This window comes from Littorina saxatilis, linkage group LG13, assembly GCF_037325665.1.
Source record: "Littorina saxatilis isolate snail1 linkage group LG13, US_GU_Lsax_2.0, whole genome shotgun sequence".
Taxonomy (NCBI): Eukaryota; Metazoa; Mollusca; class Gastropoda; order Littorinimorpha; family Littorinidae; genus Littorina; species Littorina saxatilis.
In genome coordinates this window covers 23,697,429-23,709,928 of record NC_090257.1, presented here as the reverse complement: position 1 = coordinate 23,709,928, position 12,500 = coordinate 23,697,429, and the positions used below count along the sequence as shown (strand labels likewise).

The 12,500-nt window shown below is 38.9% G+C and overlaps 1 long non-coding RNA gene across 2 annotated transcripts; it reads left to right on the top strand.

Moving 5' to 3' along the window:
* The first annotated feature begins 1,130 nt into the window (after positions 1-1,130).
* Positions 1,131-7,033, top strand: LOC138945322 (uncharacterized). Of its 2 annotated transcripts, XR_011448957.1 has the most exons (5): positions 1,133-1,172; positions 1,723-1,807; positions 1,969-2,038; positions 2,743-2,821; positions 5,338-7,033. It is a non-coding gene; the product is annotated as an uncharacterized lncRNA (long non-coding RNA). The 2 variants fall into 2 exon arrangements; XR_011448958.1 differs by lacking the exon at positions 1,723-1,807 and having other exon boundaries at positions 1,131-1,172.
* Positions 7,034-12,500: the final 5,467 nt, after the last annotated feature.

The window sequence follows — 12,500 nt, the reverse complement described above, 5'->3', positions numbered from 1 at the left end:
TTTCAGTTTCGCTACCTATCATTTCAGTATGCCATGTTGTCCAGCTAAGATTAAAAACACAGTCCATCTCGTGTAAATGATTCGACCCAGCATCTCAGATCTGCTCAAGCTTTTGCATGAGATAAGGCCGTCCCTAAAAGTAGCGTACTGGACGTATTCACCATAATGAGGACATACACTTACACTTACACTTGCATACACTTGTTTTTCCATCCGAGGCCAAGGGCCTATAGTGGGTCTTTGTGTCGCAGCTCTTGTGTATTCGTTCCACCCACTTCTTGGGTGTCTTGACTGGAGGTAGTCAGCGGGAATTCAATGCTATATTGGTGCTCTCTCAGGTTTCCATCAAGCCTTCCTTTGAAACTGTTCACGGACGGGGCGTTGACTACATACTCTGGTAAGCTGTTCCAGTTCCCGACTACTCCCAGCCCAAAAAAGTTTTTCCTGATATCCAGGCGGGATGCTCTTTTTTCCAGCTTGTATTGATGGCCTCTTGTTCGGTCGTTCTTGCACTTTGGGAGCAGAGTTTCATGCGGGTTATGAAGAGCGTTCACGAGCTTTTAGACAAAAATAAGTACAGACAACTTAGGAAATGGAAATGTAGTCATGCAGATAAAAGTGGCATGGGCCAACAAACCTGTCCGACCATAACGCACGAATGGAAAACTTACCCGTTCTTGCATGGACATGTGAATTGAAACTTAAAGTGTAACTAAACAAGCAAAAAGGAAAAACATCGTTCAGCAACCTTTACACGTTGATGTGAAGAAGGGCCTCATATACTGTCGAACTGCGAAAAAAAAAATGTTCTCTCACTCGGACACTGTTTGACGGACATGTGAAGTGCGCGCCAGGAACGACAATCTTCTTAGTTTACCTGATTAATGCCCTTAATTTTTGGTTCTGGTACTTTCAGTTCCGGCTGTTGTCATCAATCTACCAAAATAAAAAATCAAACGGAGTTTTCGATTTTTATTTCATGGTTCAGAAAAATATTGCTTATTTTCTGAAGTCAACCGTTTTAGCGAATCTTTCTTTGATTCTTAAAAGTCATTTCAGATTTTTGAAAAATAGTTAACGGTTAGTAATTACCAATATATCGTAAACAAACATATCGATAGGTTTTGGTAAGAAGACACAAGTGCGATGAATGTGGTACCAGTATTTTTGTGGTAAGTAAGGATGCATTTCTTTGCTGTAAGCACATTTACAATGCACATTTAATCTGTTTAGCAACATAAACGAAAGCATGGTACAGTGCCGCTTGTTTGTGGTCTATCTTTTTGCGGCAGATGCGTAACAATTAGGGTCTCAGTTGGAAAAAGCTGCTCGGAACCAGAGCAGATTTGGCTTGGGTTCTTTGAGTGTGAATGATCGACGAGTGGCTTGACATTTTTAACGAATCATTACTGTAGCCTACTTGAAACCATCATCTGTTTCTGAATTTGTCATCAGTTATGATTGAGCAGTCTCATAGGAATCGTCCATAAAATGTTAAACCGAACATGGGCAGACGATTTTGAATCACACAGGCTGCTGTACAAAATCAGATCTAAAACGATATTTTGAACTGCGACGTCTGCGTAAATGCCCTGTAACAAAATACCTTTCCCTGGTCATGTATATATATATACACATCAGCTTCTATTGGGAAGATCAGTATTTTATATTGATCACAAATACAAGATTAGAAATAGTTCTGGAGATCGCCTTTGATTTCAGTTTCAGCGGCAAACTAGCAGATCTGTCCAAACCGGCATCGTTACATGGTTGAAACTTGAATAATCCCAAATAGATCTGAGTGGGGGTAAGTTTTATAGTATTTCAATTTTTTACGGCAGTTTTATTTAAAGATAGTGTAGTGGATGTCTCTGGTGAAGACTACAGTTATATGAATTTTTTGTTGTAATATTAAAATGATTGTTCTTTATTTACACAATTGAATAATTTGTATTTATTTGTTTGCAGATGACGGCATACTGAGTGCTCCAAGAACATACGCCTGCTGGCATTTTGTGTCTTTTCTGAAGACGTTGAGGCAAGCAGAAGTCACGGTCCTGGCCACACACACACAATGACATGAACAAGAAATGATATTTTTTCATGGGCATATCCAGTATTAAAACTTTATTACCATGCAAACGCAACGATTAGAATTTAGAGAAGGTCATCGGTCACACACACACACACACACACACACACACACACACACTGGGCGGATCCGGAGGGGGGTTCCGGGGTTTCCGGACCACTTAGGAGCCGGCCTTTGTATTCTAAGTGACGATTTTGGAAAGAAGTTGGCTAATTAGTTTGCTCAGGTTGCGTCAGATCGATCAATTGTCCTTGTTGTGATTCAAATTTTTCTTCTTAATATATTTACTTTTTTGGAAGGTGTATTAGGGGATGTTTCTTGGTTCAGATTGATCCATTTTCCTTGTTTTTATCAACATTTGTCGCACCCCCCCCCCCCCCCCAGGGAGGTTGAACGCTTCGCATCTTCAACTAAACGCTTCGCGTCGTCAAATTGTCCCTAAAAGAAATTTGGAAACTCCCCCTTAAAAATGATGTGATCCGCCCCTGCACACACACAAACACACACAAATAGAGAAGTAATAAATGGATACAGTTTTTCTTTATTTAAATTACAATCAGATGTGGTCGTAGAACAGGCACTGTAAACAAAACCTAGCATGATATACCACTTGTGTGATGTTTCGGTCAATATCTTTATTTTCCTTTCAGAAATACATTGGCGTTTTGAATGTCAAGGGAAGTGATACAAATGCTGCAGCGGGCTATCAAGAACGCGAAGGCAAACAAGGTAAATACCTACTTCTGACACTAGTTTACTTATTAACTCTTTCTATACTGGCCATTATCTCCCCAGTCTCTCCCCAGAAACTGGGCATTTGCATGGGTTTGCAAAAAAATTCTCAAAAATAAACAAAACAAGATGCAGCCTTCAAACTCATAGGTTTTATTGTGAATATATTGCTAAAACATATGCCAAAGTTTGGTTTCATTGTTGTGAAAAAAAATAAAAATATGATGTCCAGAATTTATGGGTATATTTTACGCAATACGAAAAAGGGGGTATGTATTTTGACTTAGAAGCATTTTTTCTTATGAAGGCTCTGTTTACTTGTATGAAGATTGTGCTTACACAAAAACATAACAAATACCAACTGATTTTCCATTTGGTGGTCATGTAAGCATTGTGAACATGTCCGAAAAATCTGATCACACACCATGTGGTCGACATGCAGACCTGAACGGCCAGTGTATGGTGGCAGAGTTGGAAAATAGGAAAAGTCTTGATGCCAATCCTTCATCAAAAACCGAAGAAAATCGTCATTGTAATAAGTTTGCTTTATTCTAAATCAAACGACTAGGATAGATGACAGACACAACGACAAACACATTCAATTCTATGTAAAACATACACAATGCTCACGTTAACAAGCTGGCCATAACAATGTGCCCATCGTGCATGAAGTGTGGCTTTGGTCGGATCAGTAGCCGTGCTTTGTCTGCGATACTAAACATGAAATTTTGTTAAAGCGACGATTTAGCAATGTTGTTGTTGCTGCTGCTGCTGTCTGTTCTTGTCACGACATCTCGTTTTTTCCCTCCTGATTCTGAGAAGAAGCTGTTTAATTGTGATATCAGGCCTAGGAACCCCTGATTTTCACTTGGAGCATTCTCAAAGAAACTTAGCGTATGTTAAGAAAAATGAGTGTACTCCACACTTTGTCTTTTGTTGTTCGTTGTCGTTGCATGTCTACCGTTCCACAGAAACCTACTATAGCTGATGGGGTCTATGTCGACCAAAAGAATGGGATTCACTGTAGGTCGAGTTCCTGTAGGTGGATTCTCTGTATACCTAAGACTTTAAAATTGGCAATCTTGTATACAGGGAATACCACAGGGTGTAGTTCCTGTAGCGTTTTGCTAATATCAATGAAAGTCACGTGATGCTTAGCGACATCGTTAGAATTTGATGTTTTTCAATCTTTTTTTGATATTTCTTAGAAATTCGAGTATGGTTTGCAAGTTTTATTGAAAAACTGCACCCTGTGGGATTCCCTGTATACTAGATTTCCAATTTTAAAGTCTTAGGTATACAGGGAATCCACCTACAGGAACTCGACCTACAGAGAATCCCACTCTTTTGGTCGACATAGACCCCATCAGCCCTACTATAAGTGCAAGTGTTAAATGACGTATTTCCACAAAAGACTGCTTGCAGAGAATCATGTGATGCCAATGACAGGTAAGGACATGTGGTAATACATACTACGTTTTGGAACCAGGGAAAATGCAGCGCAAATTATTTATCAACCAAATTGATTGACTTGTGCACCACAACAAAAGTTTTCTTTGATCCATAAAAGGTCTTTTGCCAGAAAAATTGCTCTGAACATCAAGTACCCTGCAAGTTGTCACACATTTACATTATTGAAATAAAAAGAAAACACACCAGTAACCAGGTTAGGTACGTTAATATCTATAATCAATATCTCGGCACGTTACTGCCTTCTTCGGGATGGTAAGCTGAACATTATTGAACAAAATAATCGGTTTAGATTGTATACTTTGATTCCTGAACGAAGAAGCAGAGGTACTGCATACAACCAGGACTGTAATATCAGCTTTTGCCTGAAACACACACACATACACTTATAAAATTAATGCAATGTCATTGTATGAAGCCAGAACAATCACTAACTTACATAGTTGGTCACACAATTACCCATCACTGAACAATAAATCGAAGTCGGGTGGATTCAATGACTAAAGCAGTAAAGGCTTTGAAAAAAACCCTCATCACAAAACATCCCCCCCCCCCAAAAAAAATAAAATAAATAAATAAATAAATAAATGAAATAAAACAGGTTGTGTATATAGCGCAGTAAACACCATGCAGGTACAAGCAAAGATTTGACAGTGATTATCCTTGTTTTATATAGCACACATTTTCTAGTTTTAATCTCTCTCTCTCTCTCTCTCTCTCTCTCTCTCTCTCTCTCTCTCTCTCTCTCTCTCTCTCTCTCTCTCTCTCTCTCTCTCTCTCTCTCTCTCTCTCTCTCTCTCTCTCTCTCTCTCTCTCTCTCTCTGGAAAGTAATTTATTGACCTGTGGGTTATTTGCGTTTGTATACACATTGGTGATTCGTAAACTATGTTGAAAGGGATTGTCAAACAATATTATATGGGGTGTCTTAAAAAAAATGTATATCAACAAAATCTGTCATTATTATCAGGCACACGGTTTTAACAAAGCTATGTCACGGAATGCAACATAAGTGGCTTAAAAAGTCGTGTTTTTGTGTGTGCAGGATATTCGCTAGGACAGGACCTCAAGCTGAACCAGCACAACAGCGATGCATTCTTCCATGGCTTCCACAAAAGTCTTTCACCTATAGCGAGCATTGCATACAGATAGTCCAAAGAGGGTTAGGGTTACCCTAACCCTCCTTTTTAAAAATTCTTTAGACCAATTATCCCTCTGTTCCCATGTTAAACATGGAATAATTCTGGACAAATGCGAGGACGTTAGCTTTTTTTCATTTTTTTTTTTTTTTTTTCATTTTACTTATCATTAAAACTTGTTTAGATTTCGATTCGTAAACCATTTACAGTAATCCTTTGTTTTTTTTTAACTTTGTTCATCTTACCACAGTCACTTCGTTGTTTAGATTTATCATTAAATTTGTTACCATTATGCAGGAAAAATGTAGAATAAAACCAGGAGAGCTTTCGGTAGAAGATATTTCCTGTGTCAAAAGTTAATGCTTATTCTGATTGATGGGTGCTCCAAACTAAGTTATTTTGACTGCCTTATTCGAATTCATTTCCAAGACAGGGCTGAGAAGTGGAGAAGCTTAGGAGAATATCGTAAAAATTGTCTGGGTGTTTATGCAAAACTTTCGAATATGTCAGATTTTACTTTAGAGATTTTAAATACTGTTAACTGACAGAAATGCTATAACTTCTACACCAATTGACTGGATAACTTCATATTCAGCATACTTAAACTTGATTTTATGCATGTGCAGTTCACAAAGTGGCAAATTTGTAGGTTAAATTATCTAACTAACTTTTGCATCACCAATGACACCAACGCTTTCGTGTCTGAGGATTGCCCTGAACCTAGCTGTAACTGCATGCTTTCTTCAGGTCATCGATAGCCTGGGGGTTGAAGGGGATGTTTTTACATACTCAGACATTCCAAATAATCAAAAAGGTTAAAGCCTGAAGGGTTTAAATTAGGTAAAAATGGCTACTGCTCAATGTCAAAACTCGTTCTGTTTAGTCAACCCCCGAATTTGGAGAAAAAAATTAAAATTGCACAAAAGTCAGACCATTCAATTTACAAAATTGCCACTTACTGGAAAGGCAGAACATAAACTGAAGTTAATGAATACCATATATAAAATAATTGGTTCAACAGATGCAGAAGTAATTTGCATGGTTGTGGGTGTCCTTTTTAGGGGGGTCAACCCTGTAGAAGAGACGATTTTCTTTAATTATCAATCCGTAATATGTTGTTTGTTATGCATACAAGATTAACATTGACAAATACTTCAAGACTCCTCATTGATCTTAAGAAATGTTGTGGTTTTTTTTGTTACTGACTGATTCACTTTCTATTCACTTTACTCTACATAAGTCACGACAAGAAAAGCAAGGGAGGTAATTTCTTCGGAAGAGGTAATTCTCTCCCCTCAGAACGATTGTTGTGGTTTGTTTGATTTTGTTCCCTTCTAATAAGTATTATTTAAAATAGATCTTTACATCTTGATGTGAAAGGCGCAGTACCCCCCCTCCCCCCAGGATTTTAAATTCTAGGTTGTGTCCATGTAAAATCCTGATCCTAGTCAAGATCCGAGTTGGTTTTTCATGCAACTGTGCCTCTTTATGCCACTCAATTAGACATACTTTGCAATCCATAATTGCACGAAACTAAGTACAGGAAATACGTTGTTGTCGTGTTTTTAATATTACATAATGAAATAAAAAATGTCACAACTGGTTTCGTGTTGGGCTTTCTCTCTCTGTCTGAATCTCATAATTACTTCCTTCTGAGGTCTGAAATGTGTTGCAGGCATTGTTCAGCTTACATTTATTGTTACAATTTTTGTGGATATGTTATTAAGTGTGTCTGTGCTTCTATCATTCGTTATCAGTGTGGTTAAAAAAAAAAGCACACGTCAAAGTAATTTACCCTTCATCATTATCAAAACATGAAGATACAGGTAATAAATATTTGTGATACTTTAAAATAAATACAATGTTTGTTTGTTGCGTTTTTTCATTTTTTCAGAGCAAACACACATCGTATTTGTTCAAACGTGTATATTCTGCACTTTCTAATACCCTGCATGGATCTCCAAATCAAGAATAATGAAAAGTCGTCTAATAGCACTCACACGAACATGATAGAAGCTTCGCTCAGACAAATGTAGCTGTCTTGTCCACTTGCTCCTGTCCCATAGATCTGCAATGTGCAACATCATCTTTGATTAATAAGTCTGAGGCACAGACAAATACACACGCGCGCACATTTGCGAGAGAATGCACGTCAGTCTATTCAATCAAACAGTATAAAAACATACCACAGACGTGGTGGTGGAAACTGGACATTCGCCGCATAACAAAATCAAGAGATTCATTTGTGTGTGTATGTTTAATCAAAAGTTCATCTTGCGCACATTCAGTCTGTATTGTAACAGGACCCATCCCGTAAAAACTTCGAACAGATCTATTAAATTCTGAAATCCTTGACAAGGTTTTTTCCCAATCCTCTGTATCTGACCGAAGTAAAAAATATCCAAAAAAATCAGCCAGTACACGCATCTACCCCCTTACACGACAATACATAATTGGCGAAAAAAGGAATCGAGAGGGGGGGAACAAGGAATAAATTAGATCCAGAAATAATTCCACTTCATCATTCCAAAATTCAAGTGTGAAGTGATCAGATACTGCGGTAAAGATACGTGCTTAGTATCACAACTGAAAATGCAAGCCCTAGGGTTTTAAATCAAGGAAACAATTAAAGTTAAGGAAAGATCAACAGAAATGTCGAGAACATGTAAAATATTGTACTTACAATCCGTTTCAGCATGCTCTTCGAATGATAATCTCCCATACCAGTCAGCCTCGTGCTTACGACTTCGACAGGATGTTACCTCTCATGCTGAGCCAGTACATTTGGAGTGAATTCAAAGGCCAGAGATGCAGTACAAGCACATTAGTTAGATCCAATTCATTTACATTGCTACCTTGCCCGATTTATGGCTATTTATGTTGGTAACATCACACATGTGGCAAGCAGTGCTTGTTGCCGACTCTGCTGGGACAGGCAGCAGACGATTTTATTTAGGAACCAAATTCTGATTGGTTAAAACATAAAACCGGAACTCAAAGTACCACTTGTTCTTTGGAAGTATCAAATCAAGAACAGATAAGCAGGTAAATCTGAAATGGGTTCAACACTTTTAAAAAATCGTAGTAAATCAGAAAACACAGTAAACGTTGGAAAAATCGTCCAGTATCGCTTCTACAGGTCTATACTTGGACAAAACATAAAGCAATTCAGTAAAGCTGACACTTCAAAATGTCTGTTTAGTTACACTTTAAGAGGAGAGCAGTGTTTTTGATGATTAATCTGGTGAAAACACCGCCCTTAAGGCATGCACCTCCCAGTGCAAGTTCAACGAGCCGTGCATAGATCTAAACCCACAAAAGTAGAAGACAAGTTTTGTCTTTAAAGTACGTTATACCCTCTGCTCTTGTTTATAACCTGAAGGTTTAAATTTTGTTGACCCAAAAAGGAACATCTATTTTTGTTATCTCTTCCTCTTTTTGTCCTCTCGTATTTCTTTCTTTCTTTGTTTTCATTATGTTTTCCCGTTTTCGTTCTAGATTCTTTTTGGGGGGTGGGTGTTTTTGAAGAGGGAGGTGGGGGGGGGGGTCTTGTTTGTGTTGATGCTGAAGTGGGGAGAAATTGGCGAGCAATTTTGGGCGGCAATTGGGTAAGGGAGGCGTTCGGGGGTGGGGGGTATAAGAGGTGTTGGGGGCGGGGGGGGGGGGGGGGGGTTGTTGGGGGCGGGAGGAGGAGGAGTATGAAGCAGAGGTTGACATCAGAGCACGTGTTGAAATCACCCGTCTTTTTTCTCCTTCCTAAAGTACAAATTACATGTATTTGGTTGCACATTTTTGCAAGACATCCAGCCAATCAATTAGATTTTGTTCTATCTACACCAAGTCAAACTAAAAAGAAAGAAAAAAGGGGGAGGGGGCGGTTGGTAAGAGGGGGGAGGGGGGTAGAAACGGATTTAAAGGCACATTACTTTTCGTGTGAGCGATCGTATTTATCACAATAGATCTGTTCAGACTATAAAGCAAGATGATAGCTGAACAAGCAAACACGTATGATAACAAACTTACCTGAGACATTGAACAAGCAAACACGTATGATAACAAACTTACCTGAGACATTGAACAAGCAAACACGTATGATAACAAACTTACCTGAAACATTGAACAAGCAAACACGTATGATAACAAACTTACCTGAAACATTGAACAAGCAAACACGTATGATAACAAACTTGCCTGAGGCATTGAACAAGCAAACACGTATGATAACAAACTTGCCTGAGGCATTGAACAAGCAAACACGTATGATAACAAACTTGCCTGAGACATTGAACAAGCAAACACGTATGATAACAAACTTGCCTGAGACATTGAACAAGCAAACACGTATGATAACAAACTTGCCTGAGACATTGAACAAGCAAACACGTATGATAACAAACTTACCTGAAACATTGAACAAGCAAACACGTATGATAACAAACTTACCTGAAACATTGAACAAGCAAACACGTATGATAACAAACTTGCCTGAGGCATTGAACAAGCAAACACGTATGATAACAAACTTGCCTGAGGCATTGAACAAGCAAACACGTATGATAACAAACTTGCCTGAGACATTGAACAAGTAAACACGTATGATAACAAACTTGCCTGAGACATTGAACAAGCAAACACGTATGATAACAAACTTGCCTGAGACATTGAACAAGCAAACACGTATGATAACAAACTTGCCTGAGACATTGAACAAGCAAACACGTATGATAACAAACTTGCCTGAGACATTGAACAAGCAAACACGTATGATAACAAACTTGCCTGAGACATTGAACAAGCAAACACGTATGATAACAAACTTGCCTGAGACATTGAACAAGTAAACACGTATGATAACAAACTTGCCTGAGACATTGAACAAGCAAACACGTATGATAACAAACTTGCCTGAGACATTGAACAAGCAAACACGTATGATAACAAACTTGCCTGAGACATTGAACAAGCAAACACGTATGATAACAAACTTGCCTGAGACATTGAACAAGTAAACACGTATGATAACAAACTTGCCTGAGACATTGAACAAGCAAACACGTATGATAACAAACTTGCCTGAGACATTGAACAAGCAAACACGTATGATAACAAACTTACCTGAGACATTGAACAAGCAAACACGTATGATAACAAACTTACCTGAGACATTGAACAAGCAAACACGTATGATAACAAACTTACCTGAGACATTGAACAAGCAAACACGTATGATAACAAACTTGCCTGAGACATTGAACAAGCAAACACGTATGATAACAAACTTGCCTGAGGCATTGCCCAATAAACTCACTCAGAAGACACAAGCGAGGCAATCGAGTTCCTTGAAAAATGTCTCGGCCATCGGATAAGTTTATTATCTGAATCATAAATGTGACCCTCCACCACGAAATGAGTCGCATGTCACCTCGCGCGGTTCTGCGCTAGGCTTAATATAAGTCCGGGGAGTGCCTTGTAACAGTGTGAGGGTCACCTTAGTCACAGGCTTATAACTCAAACAGTTTTCGCTCTTTTCTAAAACGGTTTTCACCACTGGATAGAGCATAAAAAACTCTTTAGGAAAATATGAAAATCATGCAAAGGTGACATGCGACTCATTCCGTGGTGGAGGGTCACAAATTGTTGTTTGTCTGTCCGCTTGAAAGACCACTGGGTCACAGTGCAGTGAATGCAACGTTTTGTTTTGTCATAAATTAAACGTTCCAAGAACATAAAATTCTTGGGTAATCTTGAACTTTAGTGTGTTAAATTCATAGCTCAGAATCCAGTGGCATTCTTTACTAATTTTTGATACAAGTCCCTGTAATCAAACCAAAGAACATTTGTCGTGAAATTAGTTGAGGGATTGAGCTCCAAACTTAAAGGCACAGTATAAGCCTCCCGTAAACCATCACAAATACTGTCAGGTTTTTACACACAGTACAAACACCCTTCCATTTGAACACTCATCGAACGGGAACATCCTAGGTGCCCTACGTAAAGAGCGAGCAATTTTCAAAGAATTAATGTTTCGGATTGTCTCTGGACATCTCAATCGGACCCATCCTGAACTCAGGTCAAAAATGAGTTACTTCCCTTCAACTGGCGATAGCCGTGGAGCGATGATTATCAGAATGAATCGGACCGTGGTGCGTTTTGGCGCTAGACCTAACTTTTAAAATCTAAATAATACATTGACAGCTTGTTACACAAACATTCTTAAATCATAAAAGAATAATTTTTTCATCAAGACAAGATCAGTACAATTCGAAGTTTTGAAAGTTTAAAAAAAGAAAAGACCGGAAGCAGGGTCACGCAAGGTCGTGGTTTTCGTAGCAGACGGCGGTTTATATAGGCAGTCAAAAGCCTAGAGTTCTTCATTTTGAACTCAAAGCCATGACGTTCCCTACACAAGGCTTTGATAACGAACGGATAAGGGGCGTAACTCCTTAGTCATATTACAGTTCTAAATTCAAAGCGGGTCGGCTTCACTCAATTTCTTGGCATCAGAGGCTTGACATTAATTAGGAAAACAAATGGTTGGACCCATCATGGACCAACTAAAACGCTGTAGGGCAGAATTAATATTTTGATGGTATTTTTGAACGTTCTCAGCGTCACTGTAGGAAGTGGCGTTCTCAGTGTGCAGAAAGTGAGCGTCAAGTCCCTTTGTATCAACAACGAAAATCTTTGCATCTTTGAATGAATCGAAACGCACGAGACTTACCACTCGTGCGTTTCGATTCATTCAAAGATGCAAAGATTTTCGTGTTAATCCCGAATTCTTCAAAGGTGGCAGAATCAAACAGAAAAACTGAGGGGGTATACACACACGAAAGATTGGTATCATTCCACCATTGACGCAAGGTCGGGCGTGTCAGTCCCGATGTCTTCAAAGACAGAAGCGGCAAAAGGAAGGATGGAGGGGTAAATGCACACGAACGAAAGTCGTCACAAAGAAGCCCGACACTTAGAATTAACTTCGAGCAGACAGTTTCTAAGAAGTGAGACGCGATGGCGTCACTGCCACAAAGGATTTAACTCGACGAAAATTCCATCAGTCGTGAACCGACAA